Raw genomic sequence first — 13,299 nt, forward strand, 5'->3', positions numbered from 1 at the left:
AAATTGTTTCTAGTTGAAAAATTAGAAATCTGGTGATATTTGTGACAGATTCAAATGAATATATACACCCATAATGACTATGAATACTCATAAATCTCATGATAAGCATAACAAGACATTACAAATGTTTTATAAATGCACCATAAATGTACCTGGTCATAACAGTAGCTTCTGATACAGTAACTACATCATATATCAAACATGGCTGTAGCAACATTAATTGGTCATGAACCCATGATACATATCCAATGTGGGGAATATCCAGGGATGAGTCATGTTGAAGAGAGATGCAGATACTTTGTCCACTAGGTGGCAGTGGTTTACTTCACAGGACAGATTCCAAGGTTTTGGCTGCTTATTATGAAGAAGGTGAGCTCAGTCACACATACTTTGGTTTGGACACAAAATCAATCTGTTATTGCATGGCTCAGGGTGTCTAGTAGAGATTTGCTTGTGATAACTCCATTAATAAACATAATCCAACATCACAGTCAATATAGCAGAAACCAGGTACTGTGTTGGAAACAAATTGTTCATTGATAGATTAAGCAGTACAGCAAGAAGACAGATTAAAAAGAGGAAAAAAAAGAGCAGAAGAAAGGAGAAATGAGAGCATTCATGAGCCCCTGCCGAGGCTTAATTTGTACCAGATCTTACCAGAACATAATCCGCTTTTTTTCTGTGTCAGCCAGGTTTTATGGCTATAAAAGTGATTCAGTATAAAAAGAAATTGCATGACATCTTTGCCTCACCAGGCAGGATACCATGGAGAGCTACGGGTAAGATGGGAGCGACAAAGGTTTCCAGCTGGACCTGTGAGCACATGACATGTGTACCAGCCCTCCAAGCCACCAGGAGGACTCTTCACCATTCCTACTGTATTTCATACAACCCACCCAATCTGACAAAGCTTTTGTTTTTCTCTCCCACCACTCACCACTGTTCTGTGTGCAACAAGTGCTATTCTGAATCTACTGAATACATTTTTATGACCAGAAAGAGCTGAAAACCAAATGGCAAGACACAGTAAGAACCCTTTCATTGAATATCTTGATCTGTATGATGTCAGTATGTAATGTCAGTATGTGTTAATGTTCCCTTTGGCACAGCAGTGTCGTTTCAAAAGCAAATCACATGCATATGCAGGTCAGTGCATGTGCAGCAGACCTAATATTTGAGGGAGTTGGGCCTCATTCATGGTGTTTCACATCTACATGGGGGGATGTTAGGCTTATCCTGAACCACAACAGATCACTTGTTCTGAGACTGTAATCCTATGTAGAATAATACCATGCATAGCTTTGTTGTTGATTCAGTGCCATGTCACATGAGGTGGCACAAACAGAACACAGAGCATCTAAGGGTTTGTCATCTTATGCAGATGCGTTTTTTTTTTCAAGATTTCGGGGTGGAGCAACAGGGAAGTCTTGCTGAGTTTTAGCTATGGTATTCATAGAGAGACAATTTGACTTTATGATGAAGCTGACATGAATTAATTTCTCTCAAAGTGTATGTCAGGTTGTGAATTGGGATTTGGGTTGTTCATTTCAGCAGAAGAGGCAAGAAGCTTTTCGCGAATCTTCCCTAAGTAATGTGGGAGGTTTATACTTTGTTATGCATAATGCTATGCGTGAGTAGGTCCAGACCTTGAGGCCATGCAGGGAACGGAGGTTTTTGTTAACGCAAACTTACTGAGGAGGAAAGCGTTAGGCTGACAAACATTATTTACTTACCGCTGCCTCATATTGCTTGGATCAATTTCCTCTTACTTTTTCTCTGAAGTGATTTACTGTCGTTCTGCTGTTGTTGTAGTCTCAAAGACCTCCATTCCTGCAGCAAATAAACCAATAACCCCCCCCCCCCTACACACACACACACACAGACTACAACCACTGATCAGAGACCCGCACTGACAACTAAATCGATGAGTGACAACCCCTGACTTGTTTTTTCCTGCGTCATTTCTTTCACTCTTTGTTTGCACTGAATCGATAATTCATGATGTTTTTTTGCTGATGAATGTGGAGAGAGACAGAAAGAGAGAGAGGGAGAGAGAGGGAGAGGGAGAGAGAGAGAGAGAGAGAGAGAGAGAGAGAGAGAGAGATAGAGAGAGAGAGAGAGAGAGAGAGAGAGAGGGGATTGGCAGTGTATTAACAAGAGCAGTCACTGCAACTCTGATTCCAGTCGTTGCTACTGCATCAGACCACATGTCACCAGATGATAATCAGGGTTAAAGGTCGGGTAAATAAGGGCCCTGATGGTTAATCTGTGTTTGCGGTTATGTAATCCTGTGTGTTTGTTTGTTTTGTGGTCTTGTACAGTGCCACCACCTGTTCCATTTTGATTTGACACAAGCTTGTGAAAGCCAGAGGCTTGATCCCTCGTGGGAACATCCACACTGTGTTCCACAAGGCAGAACGGTTATACTGCTAACTTCAGTAAAGATGAATTAAAAGATAAGAAAGTGGAGGGGGGGGATCATCCATCCATCCATCTATCTATCCATCCATCCAAACTGAAGTCTTACCCTAATGTAGCAGAAAGTGAGGGGAAAATCATCCATCCATCCATCCAAACTGAAGTCTTACCCTAATGTAGCAGAAAGTGGAGGGGGGGATCATCCATCCATCCATCCTATCCATCCATCCATCTATCCATCCATCCATCCATCCATCCTGAAATCTTACCCTAATGTAGCAGCTGTTTGGGAAAATATGAATTTCTGGTTTGTTCAGCAAGTTCAGGAGGTCTTCTCTGATTAATTGTTCTATTTCAGGATAGGCGGAAAGGAGATAATTGCCTATTTTGCAAACATAAGTGCGTGGGTGTGATGGGTGTGGGTGTGTAAGAGTGAGAGAGACAGAAAGAGGGAGATAACCAGAAGTGTTTCCCCAGTATTAAGTTTGCTCTTGGTTGCAGCAGCAGCAGCAGACATTTCCAGCTCACTAAAACCTCACCAGGTTACACATCTCTTCTTTGCTACATGGTACCAGTCGTGTGAGGTGTTCGTTCTCGCCTGAGCTCTGTTTTCAATTGTAAATAGGACATTGTTTTATAAATATCAGTTGTGGAACCGCCTCATTGGACAGAATGAACACATAGACATGGAGTTGTTCTCACTCTAGGCTTCCCTGTATCTCAATCCTATGATAGGCTGACATGCTGATTAGAGGCTCAGCCCTGGGAGCGTCCTGTAGGGCTTGGTGTTGCCGTGTCCTCCTGGGTGAGAACTGAAGGTCTTATAACCCTCCCTGTGTCAGAATGGTGGAAAAACGATCCTCTATATCCGCTGCTAATGCCCCCGTTCGATTCCCTGTGTTAATAAGAGAGCCTTATTAGTAACCTCAACCTCGCCAAATGAACCTCCCATAATGACCGTGCAAGCTCTATTGTGAGCTGCTGGGTGTATAGCGCAGCTGCTGGGTCCCCTGATGGCTAATGTCCTGGGTTGTGATTAAAAACACTGCAACCGTGAACCATGAACTCATTTCAGCGGACGCTATTGTCTGCGGAATGAGAAGATAAGAGCTAATTGCTAGATTTTGTTTCAGTGCAAGCAAGGGAGAGCGGCGTGGAGGGGAATAACTATGAAGTGGGGGCAGGAAATTAGAGTTTGGGTAATAACTGGCTGTCTGCGGTATTAGTGACTCCCAGAAAAACACTATAAATGGGAGCTTTTGCATTCATGGCAGCAGAGTTTTTTTTCACTCTGCACATCTTGATACTTGCGTTCCTTCCCTCATGTCCTTGAAATAGAAAAAAGAAATTCAGAAATAATGCAGAAAAATAAAGGTTTCTCTCTTTTATGACATTCAAGGATACACCACATGAAAACTGCAAGGCTAGACTTTGATTGTCCTGAGCTCTCCTTGCTGTACCTCCCAGTCTGCACAGCCAGCCAGCAGCTACCAGTAGATGTGACCTAGATAAGGGCTTAGGCAGACACACTCATTGATTTAGGTGCCTGCTGGTATCTCGTCAAATCATCCAGCTCTGCCACTGCTGCTCTCGGGCTTACACCTTTGAAAGAAGTCTTAATTGTTCTTGGAGAGTGTGTGGAGCAAAGAGCAAGTCCTGGATCAGGGAGGAGGGAAGCATTCAGCTAGTAGATAGTGCTGAGCGCTGTTCCGGGATCAGTTTGTGCCACCAGAATGCAACAGAGTGAAAAGGTAGAGCTGTATTTGTCAGTGGGATGTTGTACATCACGATAACAATGTAGATGAAACAAAGCGCTCATATATACAGGAAATCCGATTTATTGGACTAAAATCGTACAAGAGTCCTTTGGTGAGTATGTTAGGTTGAATTACTGCTGTTATTTTAGTCATACAACATCAGTCAGACTGCTTCAGGGTCCTACCAATTACAAGAAATTACAGAACTAAAAAGACCCTAGATGTGTGCCTGGGGGAGTACATTTCACCTACAGGCAAAGCATTTTACAGAAGTGTCTTAGTGAGAGCTTTAGTCTTAAAACGTGTATCTCTGCGTGTGTGTGTGTGTGTGTGTGTGTGTGTGTGTGCGTGTGTGCAATCTTTACAAGCATTACAGGATTATTCCCTCCAGAGTTGCCACCAAAACGATCCATAACCAAACAATAACTGATTAATTTTCCTCTAATGAAATTACAAAAACAAATTGCCCCTAAGAGATTAGAGCAAACATTAACATCAAATCAAAGATCAAAGTCTTTTTCTAGCCTGCTAATAATGAAAATGTAAATTGATTTATTATGTCCAAAGACTTGTAAAATACATATATTGCATTGATCCCATAAAAAAGGTCAGTTCATAAGTTGCCCTAAAGAAAAGTTGACAGAAAAAAAAAAAATCCATATTTTGTTTCTGGGGGTGCAGTTGAGTCTGTTTTAATTAGGACATTCTCTTTTTAATCTAAAATCTTTACTTATTAGCCTACTGGGTGCATCAAGAAAATCACTTTGATTTATTGTTATTTGTAGGATCTGTGCACCACAAAGAGAATGGATATTAAATCAGGCTGTGTATGAAAGGCTCATCACCAGAACAGACATACAGTATAACACACATATAAATACATGGAAAGGTGGTGCTAAATGAGAAAAGTACACACACTCATCCCCTGTTTGTATACTCCCATCCAAACCATGTTGTTGAACCGCATCTAAACATCTATCTACTTTTGTTTGTCTGGCATAATATTATCTATGTCAATGCTTCTTCATTTGGCTGTCTCTACTGTCAGCAGCCTGTAAAGTTATGGATGTGATCATTTTGCAATTCTAATAGGCATAAAAGATAGAAGGATAGAAATGCTAGGAAATTAGCTACTACCTTGCAAGTATCCAGAAGGGCTGGCTGGCTGTGTGTGTGTGTGTGTGTGTGTGTTGGGGGGGTGGGGTGGGGGGGTGGGGGGCAGGACTGTGGAGCGAAGGATTGTCCCTCTCACCACGCTGAATTATAGTCGTGTCACTTCCAATCCAGTCTGTCATATTTCAGGCAGAGAAGTCCCAAATCTCTCTGTCGGTGCACATTTGTTCTTCTGCCTCTGCTCTGAAAGCAGAATTCTTTGAAAGTGTCTGGAGAATTGGGTTCTATCTATTCCTCCTTTAAGTCACTAAAGAGGAAAAAGACTTAAACTTTTGGATGTAGCTGAGTTGTAGATCTGGGGTATGCAGGAAATATCAAACTTGGGAGAGCCTGTGATGTTTCTGATGCATCAGCAATGTGCTTTGGGATGGGGAACTCACACCAAGTGGACCTAGGTGATCTGGCAGTGTGTGGGCTGACACCTCAAAATATTATGGGATGAAAGTCAAGATTCCTATTGGTCAGGATACCTGCTGAGCACATGAAACACACCTACGCAGAGATCAAGGTAAAGAGAAATCACCCTGGTGTGTTAATGTGTGTGTGAAAGGGGGAAAAGATAGTGATAGGTAATGTGTGTGTGTGTGTGTGTGTGTGTGTGTGTGTGGGGGGGGGGGGGTATCTAAATGTACTCACTCCTAAAAAAATGAAGCCAATTGCAAAAGCAAAAGTAATTTTAAAAGTTACCTCTGTCCCAAGAGATAGTCAAGTGGTTAGGGCCACTGCTTCTGTCCTTGGATCAAATCCCAAAGAAGCTTTCTCTCCTCTGTCTCCCTCTCTGCTTTCCAACTGTCTAAATAAATAAAAAATGTCAGGTTGGTGAGGAGACTACAGACTCTCCTTTAAAAAAAAAAGAAGTTATTTTCTACCTCTGATCCTCTGGTGTGTGTGTACATGCATGTCTGTTTCCTTGAGGTATTGCAACTTGAGCTTCAAGTCAAATTACTTGCTCAAGTAAGAGTAGCCTACATCTCTAAAAATAGTCAATTTTTTTGTTACTTTCGAACCGAAATCATTAAGATTTTGTGCGTTTTCCAAAATCCTCTCCCCAAAAGTCAACAGATTACCTATTTTGGCATGGTCCTTGGAAATAAATAGATGGATTGTCATTATCCCAAGGTTGGTTGGTCGTCTTTTAGCTTGTATTGTAACAAACAAAGCTGTTGTATCATTATGGGAGGTGAAGTCCTGAATGGCTTTCACTGCAAATACCAGACCTCATCTGTTTTAATTTAGATGCCAAATCATTGTACTCACTACTGAAAAAAAAAGTCTAATTACTTTCCACTTCTGGGCGTATGTGTGTGTGCGTATGCGATAGAGAGTCCTGAGTTACTGCGTATTTTGGTAACAAAGTTGAAACATTACCAGACTTACCTGATATTTTCATCTCTGTCCTAAACTGAAACATTGCACTGTTTCATGGGCATCCATGATAGAGGATCCAGTCAGCATCTTTCACTGATATTATATCACCTGTTTGTGAGGGTCTGGCACCTCTCCTTGGGAGAAATATAGCCTAGTTACATTCATAAACTTTGCAACACATAAAAAAAATAATAAAATCCCTGCCCAAAACTCCACACAGATTGCAAGTGTATGTACAAGCAGTGGTGGAAGAAGTATTCAGATCTTTGACTTAAGTAAAAGTAGCAATACCACAGTGTAAAAATACTTTGTTACAAGTAAAAGTCCTGCATTCAAAATCTTACTTAAGTCAAAGTACAAAAGTATTAGCATCAAAATATACTTAAAGTAGCAAAAGTAAAAGTAGTCATTATACAGAATGGCCCTTACTTTATATACTGCTGGGTAGCTTAACCTATAAAAATATATCATAATTTATTAGTTGATTTATATTTGTATTAATAATCTAAATCTGCAAAGTAACTAGTAACTAAAGCTGTCAAATAAATGTAATGGAGTAAAAAGTACAATATTTCCCTCTGAAATGTAGTGGAGTGGAAGTATAAAGTAGCATGAAATGGAAATACTCAAGTAAAGTACAAGTAAATTAGTAACTAAATTGTACTTAAGTACAGTACTTGAGTAAATGCACTTAGTTACCTTCCACCACTGTGTACAAGCATGCCTAGTGAGGAGGATGTAATGCAGAATGCAGTTTGATACCACAGCGCTCAAAGGGTGGGAAGGGCACATAGGCTTGTCTTGTGCACTGATCTTGAAACAGAACTGATCAATAAAGTCGCAGCGGAGGATTCCTCAGTTCCTCAGTTTACCTATCTACTCAAGTCGGCGACAACACGATGCCCATGCTGTATTGAGGCCAAAAGTAAATAAGGTAAATTTTTCGTACCATTAATACAAATACAAATGCACACAGGGGGAACTTCATTCAACTGAGTCTAGATCTGTGGCGTGCTTTGCTCTCTAAGAAACACCAGTAGTTCAGGCCATATTCTATTCAAACTGTTGGATAAGAACAACAATATTCCTCTTTATCTATATCTCTATTTATATCTACATCCAAAAATCAAACTGTTGGATAAGAACAACAATATTCCTCTTTATCTATATCTCTATTTATATCTACATCCAAAAATAATCATATCCGCATCTGTTTGGTTTTTCTTTTTTTTCTGTATAAATGCAGACTATTCAGACTCAATAGAGCTCCAAGTGAAGAGGAGCGAACTTTGAGGAGGAGAGAGTCACTTTGTTTTCATTAACTGTAAATTAAATGGCATTTTCCCCGTGGGCTGTGACTTCAATCTGTCCTGATTTATTAGGCTGTGCGCTGCGGGAAACAAACTCAGAGGGAGCCGTGCAACAGATGACCCACCGATCCCATGGGCCAGGTACTTCATTTGAATCAACCGGCTGTGGCAGCGCTGTGCTGTTGTGTGTCCAATGCGAACAGGGGTTATCCGTAATATTGACTGCGTTACTCATTATCAGTCAAGAGTGTGTCTGCTAGGGTGCTCACAGTCAATGAAGTCAGCATCCTATCAAAACCAATACTCAGGAAGATGTCTGGTCACAAGGAGATGGTCCCAGCACAATCACACACACATCTCTCTCTCTCTCTCTCTCTCTCTCTCTCTCTCTCTCTCTGTGGGTTTATGGCTTTTTAATCAACTCTTCTCACCACTACTCACTCTTCTGGTAGAGGCCCAAGGCGAGGGAAAACAAGATGAGGACATCAAATTCAGAGTGCTTTCCGAAACCAAGTTATCACTCCATTCCAATAAAAATGACTCTGAGGAAGAAAAATAATAAACACTTGAAACAGGTTTATACGTGTAATATATTTTCAGGGCAAGAAGTAGTTTAGTATTGACAGGCAAAGGCTTGATAATGCAGAGCAGTTGAGTCGGAAGATGGTTAAGAGAATACACAAACTTGGCAAATAAAGTCTGTGTGATGAGAAGATTGGGAACAAATCATGTATGCTCTTTAGTACACACACTGCTGAAGTATAAGCATAGCAAACTAAATATGTACTAAACACAAAGATCTGGTACTGCAAACAATCATCTGTCAAAAAACGTTGTCACATCTTGCCTACAACAAGTTGACCGAGCAGCTTATTTGCCAAAAAATTGCGCATTCCTTTAATATGGTTGGGAGGAAAAATGACAATATAATCACAAGTGAAGAATATGCTTCTTTGTATTGTATGTGGAAGGTTGGTAGGACCATCATAGCAGAACAGTTTCTTCTTAGCTTCACATAATGTTCCAGGGTCCAGTTTTGTCTTGGCATACATTATTAAGTCAGTACTGAAGCTATATTGTAAACTTTTTCTGCCTTTCCAGCTTCTTTCCTAAAACTACATTGTTCAGCTTTATATAAAGACATCTCATCTCTCTTAATGGACCTTAATAGAACTGTTGCCTGTATTTACAACCTGATTTCCCCACAGAAATCATTGAAATTTCATCTCATCTTGTCTCATCTTTTACCTGTTGAGATGAATACACAGTTGAACTGTGGGAAACGTGCCATGGAATGCTTTCAGCAATGTCAAACATACAAATAGGATAAAATTTCCTTTCATCTAGTTTGTTTTCCATCTGGGTGACTGTGCTTTTCTAGTGCCTTTGTTTACACTGGGAGAGTATGATTTATTTGTGCTGCACATCCACTGAGGCACCGTCGTCTCCCAAACAACAGTGAGTAAGAACAAAGAAACAACTTGAGTTACATACAAATTTAACAAGAAAAGGTAGTAATTAGTTTTGCTGGCTGTCAAATCTGGAAAATAGAGTCTCAAAATATTTATTTTTCCTCCCAGTCTGGACTTCAAAGCACTATCAGGATCCAGTATCCATAGTAAGAGATGCAAAGTTGCCATGAATAGCATCCTTTAAATGTCACTGAGGAGGATGGAGAGAGAGAGAGAGAGAGAGAGAGAGAGATACAAAGCTGAGAGAGCATCAACAGAAAAAAGGAACGCTTGAATAGTAAGAAAGCCTGTTGTTACAATCTGAGCAACAATACATGCCTCCACAGAAACCTCCTCATGAGTAAACCAAACAGCAACTCAAAGAAATAAAAGACTGTGTAAAATAAAAGCACCAGCATCGCTTCCTCATCCATTCCACAAAGGCAGAGCAGGCCCTTCATCCCTCTCACAGCAAAAGAAAAAAACGGAGTATATTTTGCACCATCTTATGAAAAGAACTCCATCTGAAGCCTTCCTGCTGAACAACACTGGAGTAAACCGCTCTGCCTCCGCTCACACTGATCCCATCCTCTTCCTCTATCTGTTCTTCCAGGTCTGACAGCTTGGCCTGACCTTGTACCCAGGCCAGCAGGCACACCATCCTCATCACTAGGGACGTGAATCTCTGCTTCTTAAACCAATTCAATATGACACAGGATGTGAGTGATTCAATATAGGAGAAATTTCTTTGTGCAGGTCAACAATTTGATATGATTGTGTTCATTTTTAATATGATCTGATCTAATCTGATACGATGTAACATGATGCGATATGATGCGATACGATATGATATGATACGATATACTAAGCTATGCTACGCTGTGGTTCAATACGATACGATGCAATACGATATGATATGATACAATACAATACCATGCAATACAGTACGGTACAGTACAATACAATATCATATGACTCAATAAGCTTCAATACGATTCAATGTGATATGATATGGTTTGACTGAGCACCATGAGGAACAATGCAGAATTTACTTATTATCAGTCCTTAGAATTAAGCTTATTTTCAAATTTGATTCTATATATAAGGTGCGACCACTTCAGTGAAAGAGTCCAGATCATGATTTGGTTCCTTAAATGCATCCCAGTCAGTTGTTGCGAGACAGTCACTCAACTTATCTATGGCTACAGGGGACCACTGTCTGATGGTCCTCCTACAGGGGTTTGATGTCCTTATTATGACTCTGGTTGAAACAAAAAACAAAATGTGGTAATCAACATTGTCCATCTATGGAACAGAAATGACAGAAGGAGGCGATGGTGCCTGATGGGGGAATGGCCACACGGTGGCTGGTGCCCAGCCCACACATTGGAAGTTCACTAGAAGGTTCACTAGATAGTATATTCCTCTTGATGGTCAAGGGTGTCTAATAGGGGAATGGCCACACGGTGGCTGGTGCCCGGCCCACACAGTGAAGGTTCCACATAATGTTAGAATGACCTTGGGTAACGCTTGCAGCCTGATTACAAACTAGTTACACCGTAATTAGCGGGCTGTAAAATAAAGCGTTACCTGACCTTGCTTGAGCCTAAGATGCATAGCTTGTATCCAGGATATCGGTGAGGCCACATGGTGGGTGCTCCACTGGAAATTACTAGCTGGTGTCTGGCTCTGTATCTGATGCGGCTTTCTGACCAGTTGTACATTTTACTGTGACACATTATGTACCTTTGTCCCCAGCATTTTATATTTTTAAACTTGATACACTGCAAGAAATATGAAAATCGTATAGTTCGCCCCACCAAAAAAAGAAAAAAGAAAAGATTAGTCCTAACTATATACAGCATCCAAATAGAACCACTGTGGGAGAGTTTCTGTAAATTTAGTGAACCTGATTGCAAAGACAGAATAAAATGCAGGACACAACGTCTTATTTTTTGTTTGTGATTGACATTACAATGTTTTGTTTGTTGCAAAGCAATTGTATCAGTCACTAATTGCAACAACAAAGTACAGAAAACTTCTGTCATGGTGTTTGACTTCAAACGGGTTGAAATGCATGAACACTTCCAAGCTGTTAAGTCATTCATCAAATACTCCCACATCACAGGAGCGCAGCATAAGCTACATCCACATTCACAAAGTGAGGCGGACTAATAATTGCAGAACGTGACATGGAAGGAAAGATGGAAAAAAAAGAAACAGTAATAGAGAAATCAATATTCACAATTTTGACTGTCAAATTAGGTTTCCTCGGTCCAAAGACGGGCGGCACAGTTTGCTAAAGATCCCCTCAGCTTTCACCTGGCCCTGTCTCCTGCACAGCTCGCTGGGGAAATTGTACCACAGTCAGCAAGGGTAACAGTCTAAACTCAGACCATATCAGCTTTGCCACTGAGGAAACCTCCCTCTCCCACATGTGGATGTGCTATGAACAGACGTCATCTCTGTTTGTCACAGTGGCTCCTGAATAACCATCCACTTCAGCCCGCTTCTCTATTGGAGGTTTAGAAAACATACTTCAGCGACCACTTAGCAATGAGTTAGGGCCCAAATCCAAGAGCCACTTGAATGTTTCACCCTCTTCAGTGTGTCCGAACAAAGGCAACCAGGTTCAGCACCTTCTTACTAGTCTGGTTGAACTCCAGCTGTGGGGCACTGAGAGATAGGATGGAGTCCTTTGTTTCCTGCAGATTTCCAACAGGTGGAAATACTGTCAGTAGCAGAAGTCCTCAGTAACACTGGTCCAGCACAGCTGTAGTAACCACTTTCACTGCCTCGCAAGAGGAGCATAGAAGGGGTGCAAACCTCCGCCATGACCCGCTGTACTAACCTGTGGGCAGGTCTGGATGAATTGTAGTACATTAAAAATTTTGCACATTATCTGCTTCCAATTATAATTTGTTACATAATCTGATTACTTGTTGTTACTTCAAATCCAGAATCTAGAACATGTGTGATTAAATGTACAGTTTATTACAATTTTAGATTGTAATTTGCATAATGTCATTTAATCATCTGCATGATTACTATTATTTCAGGATTTGTAAACCTGTGTTAGTTTCTATAATCTGTGCATTGTGTCCACACTGGAATGTATTAAAATTAGCATTTTTGGGAATCCTGTTAATTGTAATCCATCACTCCCAACCTTGCCTGTAGGACTGCATTCACACCGCTGCTGCCTGTTAGGATTCTGCCATAAGCAGAGTGAAAGAGCTGCAGGGGGCTGTTTGTATGTCTACAACCTTGAGCTCTCTATGGGTGTCAGATAAACAAGGAGCAGGTGTATTGTGAACCATTTTCATTGAGTCACATTTTCAGTTTTGTGTTTTCCTGCTCCAGTGGAGGACACCTGAAGAGAGTGCTGCGTATCTCAGTATGTTCTGAAATAGAGAGTCTATGAGGGAGGCCTCACAGTAGCAGGACATAGGTAAACCTGGCCCCAAGAGTCTGGATCTTGATCTGAAATCAGGCTTGTGTTTTCACTCTCAAATGGTGGAGGCTGGGTGGGGTAGGGAGGTAAATTGATCCCAGATTTGATGGAAAAATCCTCTGTTGCTCAAGGGGATCAATCCACCGTCGCCTTTTGAAGACACAGCGACACTGCTTAGCATTCAAGAAGCAGCTCCCTCCGAGAGAGCAGGAGAGTGCAAATAAGAGAGCAGTTCATTTCTATGCCCCCATGGTAACACAACTGCACCCTATCAAAAACCCAGACAAAGGCACAGCGAGAGGGCCTGAGGCGTCAATATCTGTCCCTAAACCTGAACCAGGAGAGCGCTGTCTGCCTTTCTAATTGGC

The sequence above is a fragment of the Centroberyx affinis genome, unplaced genomic scaffold, assembly GCF_046629955.1.
Source record: "Centroberyx affinis isolate AG114_WGS23_722 - 3 ecotype Tasmania unplaced genomic scaffold, CSIRO-AGI_Caff_v1 ptg001906l_1, whole genome shotgun sequence".
Classification (NCBI taxonomy): Eukaryota; Metazoa; Chordata; class Actinopteri; order Beryciformes; family Berycidae; genus Centroberyx; species Centroberyx affinis.